This window comes from Zerene cesonia, chromosome 29 (assembly GCF_012273895.1).
Source record: "Zerene cesonia ecotype Mississippi chromosome 29, Zerene_cesonia_1.1, whole genome shotgun sequence".
Classification (NCBI taxonomy): domain Eukaryota; kingdom Metazoa; phylum Arthropoda; class Insecta; order Lepidoptera; family Pieridae; genus Zerene; species Zerene cesonia.
The window spans coordinates 4294520-4314531 of record NC_052130.1 but is presented as its reverse complement, the minus strand read 5'-3'; the positions used below and the strand labels follow the sequence as shown (position 1 = coordinate 4314531).

At 32.1% G+C, this 20012-nt stretch overlaps 1 protein-coding gene across 1 annotated transcript in view; it reads left to right on the top strand.

Moving 5' to 3' along the window:
• The first annotated feature begins 1704 nt into the window (after positions 1-1704).
• Positions 1705-20012, top strand: part of LOC119837834 — a 41697-nt gene continuing 23389 nt past the window's right edge. The window contains exon 1 of the mRNA XM_038363610.1: positions 1705-1863. The gene's annotated coding sequence lies outside the window, so the exon portion shown is untranslated. The remainder of the gene's footprint in view (positions 1864-20012) is intronic.

Genomic DNA, 20012 nt, shown 5'->3' with positions numbered 1-20012 from the left:
TTTTTTAATTACTTATAGCGCTTTAATATACAAAGTATATTAACATAACTAACTATATAATTGGTTATATGTCAACATATTTGACTGTGTAGCATTTGATCGAAATTATCATATTCAATCACGTTTCTCTTCATATTTTATTATGTTATTAAAATATATCATTCTTTAATGGAGTTATTTTGAAAGCTATTTGCCATCGCTGTGACGTCATCAGCTAATATGATTTCAGAATTCATTCATTCATTCATTGCTTATTTGGATAGGAAAGCAAAATTAAAATTATGTAAAATAAATACATGTCTACTATACAATACTAACGGATCACGCACAAATCAAACGGTGAAATAATCATTAGTCCACTTGTTCCTGAGATTACTATGTAACAAACTCACAAATTACTTTACTTTCTCCTATTTCTTTATCTTCAATCAACTTTTACGTTATCAGATCTAGTACCTATTACGCAAAGAGAGGGTAATTTTCATCTGACATATGAATTATTTAAAAAACTACTATGAAGCAATCGTGAGCATGTTACGAGGGTTAATTTAAATGTGAAAAAGATTAAGTAAATGTTGCATTGTTTACTCCAACACAATAATAGTAAAGAATTAAACAAAATAGACAATGCATGAAATACATAAAAGTACTTTTTATCTTATAATTTATAAAGTTTGGATGAGAAGAAATGATTTTTTAGATAATTATATAATTCACTAGTGGTCCTTCCCGGCTTCGCCCTTGGTATATATATAGCCTTAGCCTTCCTCAATAAATAGGCTAATACTGAAAGAATTTTTCAAATCGGACCAGTAGATCCTTAGATTAGTGAGTTCAAACAAACAAGCAAACTTTTCAGCTTTATAATCTTAATATATATGATTCTCGTGTCACAATGTTTGTCCTCAATGGACTCCTAAACCATTGAACAGATTATAATAAAATTCGCAGACCATGTGCAGTTCGATCCAACTTGAGAGATAGGATAGTTTAAAAAATATTAATTACGATAAATGACAACCCGGGCGGAGCCGGGGCGTGCAGCTAGTTATTAGTATAGATTAATCCGTAATCGTCCATTAGGTCGAATAATTTGATTATAAGTAATGCATATGAGCATGTAACTAAAATATTGGAACGGTAGTAGTCTTTGTTTAAAAATAATAATTTACAATTTTTTTTTAGCTGTTTATTAAAAAACAAGGATAGGATTCGGTATAAGAACGAAATAGTAACGGTAATTATTATCTTATAAGGGTCAATCCCTTACAAAAGGCAATTTTTAAACGATGTTCCAAAAAAGGTGTTCATATTTTTCATGTGTTTTTTTTTTAATCTCATTCAACGACAACAACACGTAATTCGCGCCATTTAACAATTACTATTACACAGAACATTCTATTTATGAATACATTCAATAAACTCGACTACCGAATTGCATTACGTATTGTCTATTGTTAGACGACAGCCGAAAATTTCTTCACTTTCACTTTCAAAATACCTGATCGCATACGAAATCAATTACCCAGTGTCACTAATAAAGCGTCCCTAGAAACATCGGTTTAAATTTCTAAACAAAAACTTATCAGACCGTATATCAACCATATATAAATATAATGATATTTATATCAAAAATTGTCAGCCATTTACTTGATAATGTTAGTAATGACCTGCGGATATGATACGGCAGTAAAAGTTGCAGAGAGGGGATTTCTACTGCGATCTTGACAGTGAGAGACCGTGCGCGTGAGTGTCACCGCGAGTCCAACATTATATTTATTACAGTGTTCCATTGTGTGTTTTGTGTGATGTTAATAGTGTCAATAGTTCCCGGATTTATCAATGGATGCTATTGAAACATAAGTAAGTAATAAGCTACATTTATTGGCCATAGGAATTTCATTAGAGCGCTTTCGAGACTAGAGAATACATAGAGGCATTCCTTAATTTTAGTATGGAGAATGTACTAGACATTTTAACGGTAATCAAGCGCAAGCAATGAATAAAGGCGATATAATTGTTAAACTTTAAGCAGAATAGCTATTATTTGAAAAGAACAGTTTTGTTTCCTTTCTAAGTTTCTGTTTCTTGATACAGTTTTCTAATTAGGGTTAAATTGCAGATTCAGAATTTTTAGTTTATTCTATTGTTACCTATTATATATTACATATATACTAATATTTATTATACTTATATTATATATAGATAGAAGGACGTTGTAAGGGGGTAATATCTGGATCTACTTTAGTAATGGTAAAATAAGTATTGCCATTATTATCTGTGAGTATCGAAGTCTATCTTGTGCCAAGCCAGGTGGAGTCGGGACGAGTAGTATAAATTAAACAAACATTTAAAAACAAAAGAACATATGTTGTTACCCTACATACCATCCATAATACAATAGGACGCCTGTGTCCTTGTAGTGAAAACATATATGGGCTGATGATGATGATGATGATAATTGTATGTTCTTATTGTTATATATAATTTCATGTAAGTGATATTTGCAGGAACATACAAACTTAGTGGATCACATGAATCATGTCAAATTTCTCGTTGGAAATTGGGAAAACATTAGAAATTTCTAATAAGACATTTAAATGAGCACGATTTTATCTATCTTTAACGACGTTGTATATGTTTAGTTAATATACGACATTTCATATTTTTACCTTTACTGCTTTTTTCGTTAATCTTGGTGAATACTGATCAATGGCAGTTCCCACGCTTTATTACCAAAACAAGAGGTTTCCTTTTCTTTTCATTTGTAGTTTTGAGCCGCCTATTTTCCACAATATTGGTTTGATATCTTGTTTATTTATTTTGTATTTTGTAGCAGTTCTTGCCGTGTCTTCGTCCGTTTTCGATTTTATGTTCTAAATGGAGTATATGTGTGAAGAAATAAGCAAGAAATATTTATTACTGATAGTACTGATTTGGAGAATGCAGAGGGGACGGAGGAGGAGGTCGGAATATAGGATAGGACAGACGTAGTTTAGGCCATACATAGATCAGACCGAATATATATGTTAGGATATCCCGGAGCTGCCTTTCCTTTGACTACGCGAACTACTAGAACTAATTTCCTATTAACACTAAACAAACTCATTTGTAGAACATTAAGCAATAAACATATTAAATAACAATCTTAATTAAAGTAATCTTGCGCAATTAAAATATAAACATCGCATTGTTCACGTACTCAATACACATGACATAGTGGCACAAAAACCAAGGAAATGGATAATATTGACCGTCGAAGAAAGCCGCTTAAATATTTACTTGGCATTAATACTCTGTGACTATGCAGTTTGTTCGAATGATTATATGAAAACGATGTCTTTGTCCCCTCGTGGAGTATGGGACAGATCACCTTTACTTTAGTGTGGATACAGATACAATACAGTACAGATAACTAAAAGTTACCAGCTTGGCTGGATAGGCTGGAAGCTGGCAACGTATTGTTTTTAAAATTTTAAAGAATAAAAAAATCGATCAAGAGGCGAGGTACGAACGTAACGAACGAACGCGTCATTTATTAAACCATAGCAATGCCTAGCCTCTTGTCCACCCGTGATCCCGCCTCAGCAATCGAATTTCTTTTGCTCTTTCTATTTTATGTGCCCTAGGACACCCCACTTTTGGGTTCCACTTGAAGTCGAACCTAGACTCGTCATACATTACGCCTTAACCACTCTACCAAAGCGGTTAAATATATGTAGGATGTATTAATCTCCTTTATGATTTTAATCATGTACCGTTCTTTAATCGAGATTTATAAGGTTTCTTTTAATGCAAAATCGCTAATTACCTTCAGGAATGGAAAGGATGCAGAAGCCGTATAATTACTGAATAATATAATACTAGAGTATTACTTTGTGTTTTCCTTAAATAAAAAGAGGTTTATGTAAGTATAGAAAACCTGAAAAAACATGCATTTTTTTGGTTGGAGTCCGAGTATTCCGTTTGAGTTCCGAGGTTTCCATTGTATAAAAGCACAATCACATTTAATATGTTTCATGCTACATATGATATAACTAATAGGACCTTCAATGTAATTGACCTCCCTTGTTACATACCAAATATATTTTAGTAATCACGTAGAAGATGAAAGTGAAGAACTTCACTTTATCAAGTCAACATATTTCTGATTCAACAAAATTTCTATGTAATTATTTTTATATATTTTTATATAATTTCTATGTAATACGCGTGTTGTTTTAGCGAAATATCAAACTATGTTCCATATTTTCCTTCTCAAATTTTGTTGGCCATACAACGCATGTTTATGTGATATGAAAGCTGAGATAAAAGAATACGCATGATTATTTGCATTAAAATTAAAGAAATGGTAGAAAGCTGTTTGTTCATTAGTGAATTTATGATAGTTAGAATTAAATAAACGCCTCTGAAAAACTTGAAGAAGATGGTTTTTGAATGCTTCCTAATTCACGAATAGGTTCTATTCAGATTTATGTTATAATTATAGTATCATTTTTAAGATCTCTGAGATTTTCCATCAAAGTACCCTCAGTGAATACACATTTTAAGGCTTAGTTAGTGTAGATTATGTCCCTAAACTGAAAGCATAGTAAAGTAATTAATTAGACATAACCTATAGAATACATGTAACATACTATTACTAAGAAAACTTCTCCATCCCAAGGGACGTGATGAGATCTCATATAATTTATTGAATGAAATGTGGCAGTAACCTTCATTTACCCAAATTTGGAACCCTAAGATCTCCAAGCGTCTATCAATATATGTGAATGTCTATACATCTATTTATATTATCTTTCTTAGTGAAAACATCTTTGAACCTGGGCATTGCTAACGAAATTGCTTTAAATAAGCAGATATGTAGTTTCACTACTCTCATAAAATTAAGAAGTTATTTCGATCACACGCGACTTATGGCCACTATCAACCATAGAATTAGCTTATTTCATCACGCAATTTTAGTGGAAGCTATGAGAAAGGCTTAAACAATGAGAAATATTAATAATAAGTAAGAAATAATCTTTTTACACAGGACGGTATAGTCTGTCCATCCAATAACTTTATGTAAAACTTGCTGTTGCTCGCAGCTTTGCCCTCGCAGCCTTAATATATTTTGATACGAACTTTCATCCCCTGTGTTATCCTCTTGGGGGTAGAATTTATCAAATTCCTTTCTTAGCGGATGCCTACGTCATAGTCATAACATCTGTCTGCATGCCAAATTTCTGCTTGACCCGTCGTCAAGTGGTTGTGAGTGAGTGGTTTGGGCTATGCGTTGATCACTATGCCAGTCAGTCACCTTTGAGTTATATATAATTAGATGTAATATAATTTTAAACGCATAGCTAGCTCATGTAGTGGTTAACACATATTGATATTAATTGAAACTGGTAGCCAAGTATCTACGTTTAGATAAAATAAAACTCAATTTATTAAAGAAAATATTCTGGGACAGCTCAAGCGAATAGAATGAATCATGATATAAAAGGAAAAGTAATTATAAGTGACAGTATTCCTCCTGCTTCGCTGGACAATGAATATGGCGATATGCAAATTTCATGAGGTTCGAAGAAAATGCGTTCTTTATTGTGATTGGTAATTCAATTAATTGAGAAGTGACTGGCTTATAAGAGTTTGAAAAATTTGTGTTTCAATCAATCTGGGATTGCACATAAAATATAATGTCCGGAGGCCCATATCCTTTTCCTTACCCTTTCCAGTCCTTTTCTTAATTCCTCTCGCCAATCCTTTTCTGATCCCTTCCCAACGTAAAGTCAGCAATCCACTTGTAGAGGCGTAAGGTCTGCAGTGGATCTTAACCCTCTACAAATGTTCATGGGCGGTGGTAGCGCTTACCATCAGGCGTCCCACCAGCTCCATTGCCGACTGTGTCATAAAAAAAATGTCTTGATAAATTGAGCAGACTATGATTGACAGATTATGTTTAATAGACAATACATAATATTATTATTTGTTCCATTTCGATCTCGGAATAACTATAAAAATCTTATGTATACGTGTGCTTAATTAAAGGTAATTAAAGATCAATCAACACGTTATACTTTCATTTTATACTCAATCTCAAAACTCAAGACGGTTTAATTCACCTAAACTTTTACAAGCATTTATGAATAGTCATTATTATATCTTAAATAATTTATAATATAATGCATAACTGTCATAATTCGTTCTAGTAGGAAGTATCTCAAATGATCATAAAAAAAAGAAACAAAAAATATCGAAATACCATTAAAAATCATATAGCGTCGATACGAATGAAGGATCAAATTAAACGAAACTGAATCATGAATAAACAGACAATTTGCCTTAACCTAAGTCCCATTGAGAATTCCATTTGGCTTTAAACCAAAATGTTTGTTTGATCAGTTAGTTAGCTTACTCAATCGGATTCTGTGCCAAAACCCCATTACTAACATAACAGCGTAAAGCGAAATATTTTAAAACGCTTCTTTTAACTTCAATTCACATAAAAATTTTAAATCATCAAATTAGTGGTGTAAAAAAAATGGAGATATTCTCAGACCAACCTATTTTTTATGTGAGGAATCCTGCTCTCAGTTCCCGGGGTAGGGGTGGTGGGTTATGTCTGAATTTTCAGATTAACCTTAGACCAAAGAGCAGGGCCGGATAAACTTTTATCAATACATAATTATATCACCGTAGAAAGTTAAAACCGTCAGATTAGAATATTCCAGGGATATATTCCGAGATTGTAACGTGTCGAAAAATGTGATCCGAACGTATTGTTCACAATTTAAATTCATTGTTTTTTGTCACACCATTAATAGACTTGATGTTAGTATTACGATATATATTAAGTAATATAGTACAGTTACTACAATACCTAGAAATTAAAATCTATATAAATAAAAATGAGCCAAATAAGAAGCATATAACTCGAGAACGGCTCGACCAATTGGGCTAATTTGAAACGATTTTCTTAAGACACAAATAAGGTTTTTACGGAGAAATACGTAACACAGGTAAAGCCGAGGCGTACCGCTAGTTTCAAATAAAGATGGATTATTCGCACTCACAGTAATAGATCGCACGGTATTATCATACAATAAACAATACAATAACAGAATTTGAAACCGTTGATAAATGTATAAGTAGTTTACGTCCTAATTTTTTATTCAAACTAACCTTTAAAGATTCTTTACAGTGCCTTAATTAGTCGCAAAACGTTCCTAATGATAAAACTTTGCTATTCACAGAGCCAAAGTAAAAGGTCAATGTTAAAATTATACCTAAATTTTAAATGTTAAAATGTTACCTAAATATTAATCGCGTAGTTAGTAAAAAGACAGTTTAAATTGAGATGCGAATCGATTTCCTGATATGTTTTGATAAGAGTTTAGTGAAAGTGGGCGTATGTGAACGTGTGCGTGCGTGTGTACGTGCATGAGTATTTATATGTCCTTACTAGATGCGCCGCGCGGTTTCACCTGCGAACGACCTACGGGCAAGTATTTCTATAGCTCATGTCTTACTCTGATATATAAGGTCTATTATTGTAAAGTTCAATTAAAATCCATTTAACAGTTTTTACGTCAAAGAGTAACAAATATAATCCATCCATACTTACTTTCGCGTTTATAATACACTAGCTTACAGCCCGCGACTTTGCACGCTTTTTCTATTCCGTTCCATTAGAATTTGAGATTGACTTAATAAACTAAACTCTGATAGAAGTTGTTTTAAGTATGAAGTGAAAATTATCACCTTAAAAAGTTGATCATATTATATAGCAATATTATAAGGATATCCTTCAATGAGTCGCATTACATTTTACATCCATTTCATAGACCAGCTCGAATAAACGAATAAGAAAGTTTTTGGAGACATTGTGTTGTATAATATATGCAGCCTCTATATGTCCCAACTGCTTGGACAAGCTCTTCCTGTGAGAGTTCAGGGCATAATTCACAGGCTGGCTTAGTGCGGGTTGGCAGATGTCACATGTCCTCGATCTTTTTGATTCTTGGAGATGCCGGGCTCACGATGTTTCATCATTCCATTATCATTCAACATCGGCCATGTTATACACATGTGGATATAATTGAACAATCAATTTCTTACTTACACTTTCGCCTGGTCTTGAACCCTCAACTTATCTTAAGTCCGAGGTCCTCACCACTGTATCTACACTGCTATTTTTGTATATAATATATTATAATAATAAAATTCATGTAATTGTTTGTTGTCCCTCTTAGTTCAAATATCATATACAGATTGTGTATGAATATTTCAGAAAGGTCGTAATCTAAGATCGCCGCAGAAGCCAGGTATCCGTGTATTTTAATATTGAATGTTCATTCTGTGTGAGTGCGGTGAATTGTGTTTCCATGCATTGTTCCGAGTAGAAGATATTTTCTTGTTACATCATATATCGAATGTCAACTGAATTTTGTTTCCCAGTATTCTATGTAAATTAAACCAACAGATTTTTCTGGAAACACTGAATGAAATCGACTAATTTAGTAGAAAATGAATTAGTAGTTTGCCTATATATTATTCCAGTTGTCCAGCTATCTACGTACCAAATTTCATTGCAACCGGTTCAGTAGCTTTTGCGTGAAAGAGCAACAAATACACACACACACTTACAAACTTTCGCATTTATAATATTAGTGGGAAGTAGGATCCTATTCGATTCGACCATAAGAATTGAAAGTGTAGCAAAGACGTCTTCGACAAATATATTTTTAGCACGCTTTTATTAGCTTCATCTGTACGTGAGTTTGTGATTTTGACCCACTTTCAACGGATAGAATTAATTCAAACTTTATACTCTTATCAATATTATGCAACAAATCTCACTTATGAAAAATAATGCGCTAAATTACAAATGGTTTGGCACACACACATTTTTTTATTTGTTTATAAATTATTTGCTGAATAGATTATGACGGTGTTACTCTTACGGTAATATATCCGGAGTATAGGAGCTTAAAATACAATACACCACATACATCCACATAGTAAAATAAAAAAAACAGGCAGATTCTTATCCATGGTGTGAATAATAAGATCGTCGAGTCCTATATCTCATCTAAATGAAAGGATCTAATATAGACCAGCACTAGCTCAACTAATTTCCCTCTTCGACTGTTTCATTGGCAAATTTTTCCACCTATTTTATAGTCTATCATATTTAGCCATTCCTAAGTTATATTTTTAAATTCCATAGCATTTTTACAGTCTAATAATCCATCACTTTACATTTATACACTCTGTCTAATTAGAACAATTAGAATTAAACATATTCGCCTCGTAAAAATATTCTTTAAAAACGTTTTAAGATGTCAGAGTCTAGTGACTTCAATTTGCGATCCTGCGGAATGTCTGACACACTTGGCACCGGTTTCCAACTCCAGTATCAGAGATGGCTATACTTTCTTTTAATTTTATACTCGCTTATTAAGCAAATTTTGAAGTTCCAGTCGAGCTCTTAAATTTATTATAAGTGCTTTTGGATTCGTGGAAATTATTATTTTGAATACAATTTCCTTGTAATTCCTTCCCTCTATATTAGTTTATTTCTGTGAAATTGTGTACTAGGCAACCATATTGAAAGACCGAAGTATACCTATATGAAAAAAAAAGTTAATATCTACAACACTTCTAAGAATTAGCAATTCTGTAGAATGTCTATAGTCTAGGCTATAGTCCATGAGTCCCTTACAGTTAAATCCGCGGCTAACCTACACCCTTTTCCAAATACAAAATTATGATAACACAACCAAAAAAATGCATCCACCTACGTCAAAACCGTTCACTAGCTCGTGTATTCGGTTGGATAATTCATGTAAGCTTATATATTTGTCAGTGACCGTGATATCCACTAATGGATACCTGTCTACAGCACGCCATGCTTGTTGCATTTGACGTCCCATTAAACGACATACGTAGCAAGTATTATAGACATGTTATAGAGCTTGAAAATGATATTTTAAACTAAATACATAGAAATTTGCATTTGAGTGTTCAAATTTGATCGCGTTTAAGTATTGTATGTTAGTATTATATGTCAGTAATTGTTATCAACCGACTTCAAAAAAGGAGGTTTGGCTGTATTTTTTTGTATTTGTTACCACATAAGTTTATACTGGGTGAAACGGGTTTTTTATTCTTTTTTATCTAAAAACTGGTGCTTACATTGTGTTTCCATTCAAATTTGGTTTAGTTGTTGCAATTATAGGGTTATATTTTTTGTTAAAAGAAATAGTAAAGATAAACAATACAATACAAACAATAGCTCTCGTCTTACTCGATATTACATTTTAACATTGGTCAATTTGCTGATTGGTGATCAGTTGACTTCTCATTAAAGCAACATTAAAATACTTCTGTCTGTACTGAACCATCTATAAGTACGGAATAATATAATGATGATATTTGGATTATATATTAGGTATAAATAAACACCCAATGAGTATTTATCTCAAGGAAAGTTTATTAATTAAGAATTTAAAACTTGTATCTCCAACAGCTCCTTGTAAAATAGTTTCAGACGTTTAGAATATAATTAAACAAATTAAAAAATAAAGCACTGTCCTCTTTAAGCCTGATGTTAATCATCCGTCTGATAAATTAATTGCGAGTGTTTCATTCCTATATATCATTTGCGGCCATTTCATAAACCCGTTCTAGAAGATTCGATGGGCGATCGCTTCTTGATATTATGGTATAAATATCATGCTATGTATTACGGTCACAGGGTCGCGTTTAAAAGCTGGTTCTATCACATTAGTTGTAGAAATCTTATTTATTAGGTAGTTTTTAAATTACCAAGTTACTTTCATATTAAATGATATATGTTTTATATTATATTGATCGATCAACATGCTAATATATTATAGTTGTTTAACAAGGAATAGAAAAGTATAAACTATAGGCATTCTTTATTATGTGTTATGCTTAACGTGTGAATATTTTTTAGAATAAATTAGTAATAGTGTTAAGACAACACTAACATTAATCACTACATTCGAAACTTTCTCGAACAAACGCCATTTTTTACATCGAAAGTTTCACAAATTATTATTGTTTTTCTATATAATTGTTTTTCTCCAGCACCATATATGTTTTGATATACTTGACTAAGTGATATAATAATAGTTTTCATTACCAAGATACATATGAAGTTATTTTTAGTTTAAACACTTTTTCTGGTTCTCATAACACGTTTAAAGAGTTTTGAAACTTTTAAATTGAACTGTCGAATGCTGTCTTTAGTTGGGGAAGCATTTAAGGAAGTTTAATTAAAGCGGATTGTTTATAAAACTGTAAAAATATTTTTATAAGAATGTCATGTTTCGTCACAATACAAATGTATTAGCAATGTTTAAAAACAGCTTTTTATATATTTATGGAATAGGTATTATAAGTTAAAATATATTTATATTTAAAGATGAGATAAACAATTTTATGTTTATTTACTATCACTCTTAACAAAACATACAAAAACTTTATAAAATTAAAATATAAACAATTGGCGGTCTTATCGCTATATAGCGATTTCTTCCAGACAACCTGACGTCCAGAGAGAAATTAGATAGAGGAGAGGAGTAGGGCAGAGCATGTTGTCGAATGTTGTATAGATATATTAATTATTCAACTTATATTAACTCCTTACATTATTTGACAAAAAAATAAAGCAGCTATCTTTAATCGATGATAATATTTTAAATTCTTGTAGATATGTTACTTTTATAGGCGATTTTATTACAATTTTATGCCAATAAAGACGTTTCAACTTTTTATTACGGCACACTTAACCTAAATTGTGTTTGGTAAAAATTTTCTTTAAAGTTGACTCATTTAGTATCCTATTCTATCCTATCCTACTAATATTGTAAATGCGAAAATTTGTAAGGATGTGTGTGTGTTTTATGTTCTTTGGAGTTATCGGGTAACAATACCAAAAAAGAGTGTGTTTAACTACACACTAAAAAACTATTTCGTTTATTCACTGTACAAATAATAGAGTACTTTAAATTTATCTACACATTCGTAACAGCCTGATGACCTACATAAAAATCTCACACTTAATTTGAATTATTAGGCCTTTTCAAATGTTTTCGTTAATACTATAGGAATACAATTATAAACCAAGTCAAATATCAGTGATTCATATAAATCAATACAATCGTGCATACAATATTTCAGAGTAAAAGTGTATCGTTGCATAAATTGTATAATTTCATTTTTATATGGTCAGCATTAATGTTTCACTTTCGCTTAATGCCATTCATAAAAACGTCCGAGGAATTGGCGCTGGTCAAGAGAAAGTATTGGACAACCGAATATAAAAATATCGTGCTACACACATAAGGATATAGTATCGTTATTCAGTAATCGTTACCTGTATTTTAATATAAAAAAATAACGTGATATACACATGGTATCGTTTATTTCATAATCATTTGCTGTATTCTTATGGGCTTGTAGTATTTAGTTTGTAGGGTTTTTAGGGTTGGGTAAAATGGCACCCTATTAATAAGATTCGATGTCCTGTTTGTCTGTCTGTATATCTGCCTGTTCGTATGTTACCAGGCTGTGTATTTTTTATATTTTGAATACATATTTTTTGTGAGATGTGATTTGTATTTGGACAAGATGTCGGTGGGTCAGCTAATGGCGACCAGCACCTTCCATAAACATTTGTAGAGGCGTTATGCCCGAGCAAATGCATTGCTTTCTTTACTCTTTCCTTATCCATTTATCCTTTTATCCTTTCCTTATCCCCTGAATTGATGGAGGGAATAAGGAAACGACTAGAACATCACTCACTCGCCGAACGAAATATAATAGCATGCTACTATGCATGCTACTACTACTACTACTACTACTACTACTACTACTACTACGGGGATGTGGTACCTTATCGGGTGCCAGCTAATTCGTACAGAGGCTTACTCAACTCCACACAAAAAATGGACATAATCTCTATATTTATATAAATCTCGTGTCACAATTAACTAACATTACAATATTCATCTGAAACATCTGGACCGATTCTCATGAAAGTGTACGAATCGGGTAGGTCTGAGAATCGGCCAATATCCATTTTTCATGAATGATAAGAAATGATAAGAATAGACATCGTTTGCCGGGTCAGTTAGTAATTATATATAACATATATCACATAATGCTATACTTATATAATATGAATGCATTTTATATTTTACTAGCTGTGCCCCGCGGTTTCACCCGCGTAAGTCCGAATATCAGGAAAAAAAGTTGCCTATATGTTATTCCAGTTGTCCAGCTGTCTACATACAAAATTTCGTTACAATCGCTTCAGTAGATTTTGCGTGAAAGAGCAACAAACACACACACATCCTTACATACTTTCGCATTTATAATATTAGTATGATTAAACGGTTTTTAATGTAAACTCAGAGATAACAAATAAAAATCTTGCAATGCTATAGTGGAATATAGCTCAATCTCAATTTCTTCGTTGTTATACGGGTATTTACATAAATTCTTTCACACACGACGCTAGTGTAACCTTGGATTGTGATAATAGCGTACTTTAGTATGTTTATATTTTTAATTAGATACTGATATAATTATTTATTTGTAATAACGAAAATATGGTCTAAACGACTCCAATATATCAATTACTTACTAACATTAATTTAGATTAGTATATACTTATGTATTTTCACGTAATGAATAACGTTTTATTTAACATTATTGCATATTAAATGTTATTCTACTGGACTCATTTGAATTGGTCTATTATTTACGATACAAATTGTCTTATCTTACATGTCTTCCAGTCATATTTTTTTTATGATTAACCACGGTTTAAATATTAATTACATATCTCAAAGCTATACCACTTATCAAATGAAAGCCGTAAATCAAATTGAAATTTCGTGCCAGAAATATTATACTAATAGTAATTAGTAATTCAAAGACAAAATATGCTAATTTTCATCGTAATTGTTAACGTTCCGTAAGACGATCCTTATTCGCCTGACAAGTAACTCTGGCGAGTGAACATCACATCTTATCAAGATTATAGCATACTAGCTGCGCGCCGCGGTTTCACCCGCGTAAGTCCGTATCCCGTAGGAATATAGGAATAAAAAGGTGTCTATATGTTATTCCAGGTGTTCAGCTGTCTACCTACCAAATTTCATTGCAATCGGTTAAGTAGTTTTTGCGTGAAAGAGCAACAAACACACACATCCTTACAAAATTTCGCATTTATAATATTAGTAAGATAGTTGAATAGGATAGCAACATGTGAGTATAAATAATTAAACTCGAAACGTATAATAGAAATTTGAAGCAATGTTTCACGTCAGTTTAAGACAGAAAGGAACCACACGCTGTGTGAATAATATTAATTGTAACATCCTAATTTTACATTAATACGAAAATGTAATGTGAGATTAGACCAACTCAAAATGAAATGTCTATGCTACTATTGCACGCCGACCTTTCTATTTTGTAATTGAACATAGGTGTACAATTAATAGTCGCTTAGGGGTTCTGATAAGTAATTACTAGTATTTTTTTTTACGCGAGTATTGTACATTAAGAAATTAAACACTTTTTAACGGATAGTAAACGCGATTTATTCATTATATGACAGGAGACACGTGTCTCCCTGTGTGCACGCTCGCTGTAAAGTGTTCGAAACGTCGGGTTAATAATATAATGAATAAATCACGTATAAAATCCGTTAAAAAGTCTTTATGTTCTAAAGGCAATCACAAATTATATTAATGAATTATGAACACCCAGTTTTTAACTCAACCAAACTATGTCAACGTTATATAGGTTAAAATTGTATTATAAATGAAAATAGTACCGTAACGTACCTACGCCTAAACTCTCAGCCACCCATGTTCCTTTATCAGTAATCGAATTTCTTCTATTACTTCGGTTTAGGCACACCTAAGGGGCTTTCTTCGCCTAGGTTTTGATAAGATGCACATTGTGCGCATTTCTAGTCTTCATTGTCCTCACAAAATGGTCACAATAGTAATGACGTCACGCGCGTTAAAGCAGTGAAAGGTGGGCTTCGAGTGAACACATGATATCGGAATGCAAACGTTGAGGAAAGTGCCTATAACGAAATGCTTGACCGATTTCGATACTGAATTTTTTTTCATTTAAAATTGAATTCCATTTCAGTTTTATCAAATCATATGTTAATATTGAAAACTAATTTTGTGCCAGAATATCTTTAATATATAAAATTCTCGTGTCACAGTTTTCGTTGCCATACTCCTCCGAAACGGCTTGACCGATTTTGATGAATATTTTTGTGCTTATCCGGTATCTATGAGAATCGGCCACCATCTAATTTTCATCCCCCTAAATTATAAGAGTAAGGCAGGACAGAGTTTGCCGGGTCAGCTAGTCTGATATAAAGGGTTTAATACTAAGGTCTCAAAAGTGACCATTATAATGGATTAATAATCGCACACGGAGAGCGTGGTTTTGATACTTATGCCATAATAATAAGTTACATTTGTATAATGTAGGTTGATACGGATCTCTAGTTAATTCTTGGAATTAAATACAACATCGCAAAAAACAATATGTTTCCTTGCTACATAACACCCTTCAATTGGCTAAAATACTACAGATGTGATGGCAATTACTGCTCTATTAACATAGTAATATGATCTAAATTCGAAAGTTAAAAAGAATCAGATTATTTGTCCAAACAGAATCATTTTTAATTTTTAGTTTTTAGCATTGAAATGCTTTATAAATGAGAATTTTTTTAAAGAATAGAAAAAATTTGATCACGAGGCAGGATTCGAACCTGCGTTTCTTGCCTAACCGTAGCAATCATTTTTGTTTTCCTGTGTTAACAAATTTTTTATTAGATTCTGCCTGCTCACAATATATTATACGTAGGTAAGGTCAAAAGCATTAAAATGCTAAAAAATGTACTTTTATTCATAAAAAATTATGGCATTTCAATGATATTCTGTACATTATGTTCTGACCTTAAATAGCTCAGAACATAATGTACAAAACAGCACACAACAATGGTTTGAATAGTTTCTATCTTTAATAGCCTTTTACGAGGATTTTGCCTCGAGTTGTAAAAACATTCGAATTTGCGTCTTAAGCTTAATACTATAAGGTTGAAATAGCTCTGGCAACTTCGAAACGCTGTAATAAACCATTGCGGAGAACCGTAAAAATATTATAAAACTCTTTGAAAAGAAAACGTTCCTTATTTTCAGGGTTTGTTAGTAAGTATATAAATTATGAACTATTATTATACAGACGAATAAAAACCTTACCGATAAAGTCTTTAATACCAAATTTGAATAATACGTTATGACTAAATATATATTAAATATATTTAATTGTAATTAGTAAGCATTCAGTGCTATATCTACATTTATATGGAAACTTCAACAAAGGGCAGAAATAATCTCTATTCCAAACCAAATATATTTTAAAAGACTCGTTAAGGAAACCATAAACAATAAACTGTACATATTGATATTCATACACATAGTCTAAATATAAAAACACATTTATAATATATAGAAGAGATCTTACGTGCACCTGAAAAGCTGATTATAATGCAAGGCATCTTTTCCTTATTTTAGATACTAAAACAACCCCCCCAATCCTCATTTGAGGACAGCAACACAGTCACTTCCTTGTGAAGTGGGTGCTTATGGGCGGCGTGTTTCGTTTTTCACCAGGTCACGTCTGCTCGTTGCTAGCCTATACCATAAAAAAAACCTTGAAAAACGGTAGCGAATACGCGCTTTACGCTTAATATTCCTCCAAATTTACTTTTTATATATAAATAAATACGAATAACATGCTCTTATTTAGATTTTCATTAATTTAGTTCAAGTTAGCCTATTCAAGTTCACATTACGTTTACCATCCCGAGCAATTTGAATAGAAAAGTGATTACATCACAGCATTACGTAGGTAATGGGATGTGAAACCGAGGAAGCCGAGTGAAATTACAAGATCAAGGACTTGGCGCTGGCTGGCTGACGGGGACCATTAGTAACAATGGGCCCCATAGCTGAAGATACCTCTCAGCTAGTGACAAAAGAGAATACCATAAATTCCTCGTTAGTGAACTTACTTTCTAATTTTAATGTGAAACATCTGAAACATTCTGGCGTGGCGACGCATGCCGTGGCGACGCGTCGCCACGCTGAATGATAGTGTATACAGTCTATATGCAGTAGTGTGTACGGTGTAATATTTTATTTTATCATTATGACATATTTAGTTCCTATCACAGTCTATTCTTTGCATATTAATTTTATAAAATAATGTCGATGTTTCACATCTGCCAGGCGTCCCGTGACGGCTCACATTTTTTTTTGTATATTATCTCTGATATTTAGTAGTTGTCGGGAATTGGGTTTTATGGGTATAGTGCCCGCCCCGGCTTCACCCGTGGTACTTATATTCGTCAATAAATGGGCTATCTAACACTGATTTAAATTTCTAAATCGAAACAGGAATTCCTGAGTGGAATGAGCGCGTTCAAACAAACACACGAACTCTTCAGCCACATTATAATAGTATAGATTAATGGGTGTACCTTGATCGTGAGGCACATTTTATAATTTATTCGTTAACCATATATAAAATGATAAACTCCGTCACGTCAAAATTTCCATTTACTTTTAATTAGGTAAATTTTACGCACACCTGACATTCTGTAATGCTTTGTAAGCCCAACGTTGTCGATGGTAAAGAAATTGTTACGAAATTTTGAACCACACAAGTATTCCCTTGTCGCCACATAAAATAAATTTCATCCTACTAATATTATAAATGCGAAAGTCTGTAAGGATGTGTGTGTGTTTGATGCTCTTTCACGCAAAAACTGCTGAACCGATCGCAATTAAATTTGGTACGTAGACAGCTGGACAACTGGAATAATATATAGGCAACTTTTTATCCCGATATTCCTGCGGGATACTGACTTACGCGGATAAGCCGCGGGGCGCAGCTAATATTACATAAAACATGGTTTAAAGGCGCTATTTGCACTGCGTCTTTTGGTTAGTCAGACCTCTATCTATCATACATGTGTGTCTTACATCATGTAATTCGATTTTGTCTCATAAAAGAAACCATATATTTCAATTAACGGTCCACCGCTTCACCGCTGGAACATATATAACCTATAACACTCAGAGACCACGTGTATATCCAAAGGTTGAAGATTTTATTAAATAGGTCTAGTAGTACCTGAGGTTAGTACGGTCAAATAAACGAATAGACTCTTCAGCTTTATATAATAAAGTACAAATATTCCTGATTTTAAAGATAAAAGCTAATATGGATGTATGTGTATGTTCATGTATATTTGTTACTCTTTCACGCAAAAACTACTCAACTTATTGCATTGAAGTTTGGTAAGTAAATACACAACTGGAATAACACATAGGAAAGAGTGAAACCGCGGGGCGCAGCTAGTTTATTATAAAGCAATTTGCAACATTACATGTCAAAAGCGAAAGATGTCAATAGATATTAAACTCTATTGCTATGATAATAGCTTCCTTACTTCAGATTTTATGGACCATCTGTATAAATATATAATGTTTAAGAGAAAAAATCTTTACATTTATGGAGGATGATATTATCTCGAGTCATATAATGCGGGTACATTTTCATATAAGTTATTTTTTCATATAAGTGACGCAATTGTCAAAAATTACTGCCAATAGAGTTAAAATTGCTGTTTTAACGAATTTAATGAGTATAGAAAAAAATACTATTTCAAACTTTTCTATATCATGTACCGATTAATCGTTGTTGTAATTTGTGTTCTCATGAAAGAACGAATGCTAATTGCAATAACGAAAAACTTTATATTGTAACATAGTCTTTAGATATAAAGTTAATGTCTTTCAAGCTTCAGATAAAAAATATATGACGAGTTATCGCTTCACTATAATTATAATTAGCGAGTGTACAACACAATAGCTACAGAACTGCCATTTCAATAATAAAGCACGTGAAATTACTGTTTGGGGAATATTATCTTTAAGATTTTTATATAAAAATAAATGCTACAAATGTAATAAAAAATAAAATTTTGCTTGTAGATTTACCTTTGTATGACAACAGCTGTAGTAAATTTGGTTTTCGTATAAACGTCTCTGAGATTAGGGTCAATAGAGGTTTTATATAAAGGGAATAACGGATCGTTTGTGTCGAATAATTCAATTTTATTTATACTATTTTGAGGTTTGCGATTTTTATTAAATTGTTATGTATTCGTACAAGACTTTCAAATACTACCGAATATATAATAATAGAATTAGTGACACATTATGTTAATTATAAAATACATATCAAATACTTTAACTCTAATTAAATAATGTATAAAGAATCTAAAAGCACGCTTTGTGTTTTACTTTTCATTGTAAAATGAATGAACACGATTTTTTTTGAGTTTTGACGGGTAGTCTATGATAATTTTAACTACATCTATTATAAGGCGTGAAATGGGGCTCGTTAATTTTTATATATTATATTCCGTTTTCAGTAAACATATCAATTGGCGTTTGACGAAACAATGCTTTGAGCACTCTTAATCATAGTTGTATTTCTAAACCATTTACAGACGACTATTCGTATGGATTTTATAAATATTCAATAAATTTAAATATTTACTTATATTTATATACGTGACTGAACTAAAATATAATTTTAAATCTTCTGAATAATCGACTCTTGATTTGTGGATACTCGTTAAAATATAGTGTTACCAGGATTTAAATTGTATTTTACCTGTACACGTGTTTTTGTAGTTGTAAATACTGAAATGGCGGCAATTAAAATATCGTTGTACTAATTGCTTAATATAAAGCTTTTTCTCAGTATATTTAAAGTCTATGTATTCTTAGTAATATTATAATACGAACGTCCCAACGGAGCGTTTGGTTTTGTTATTCTAAAACCCACGGAGTTATGGAATAAGAAAACCAAAAAAT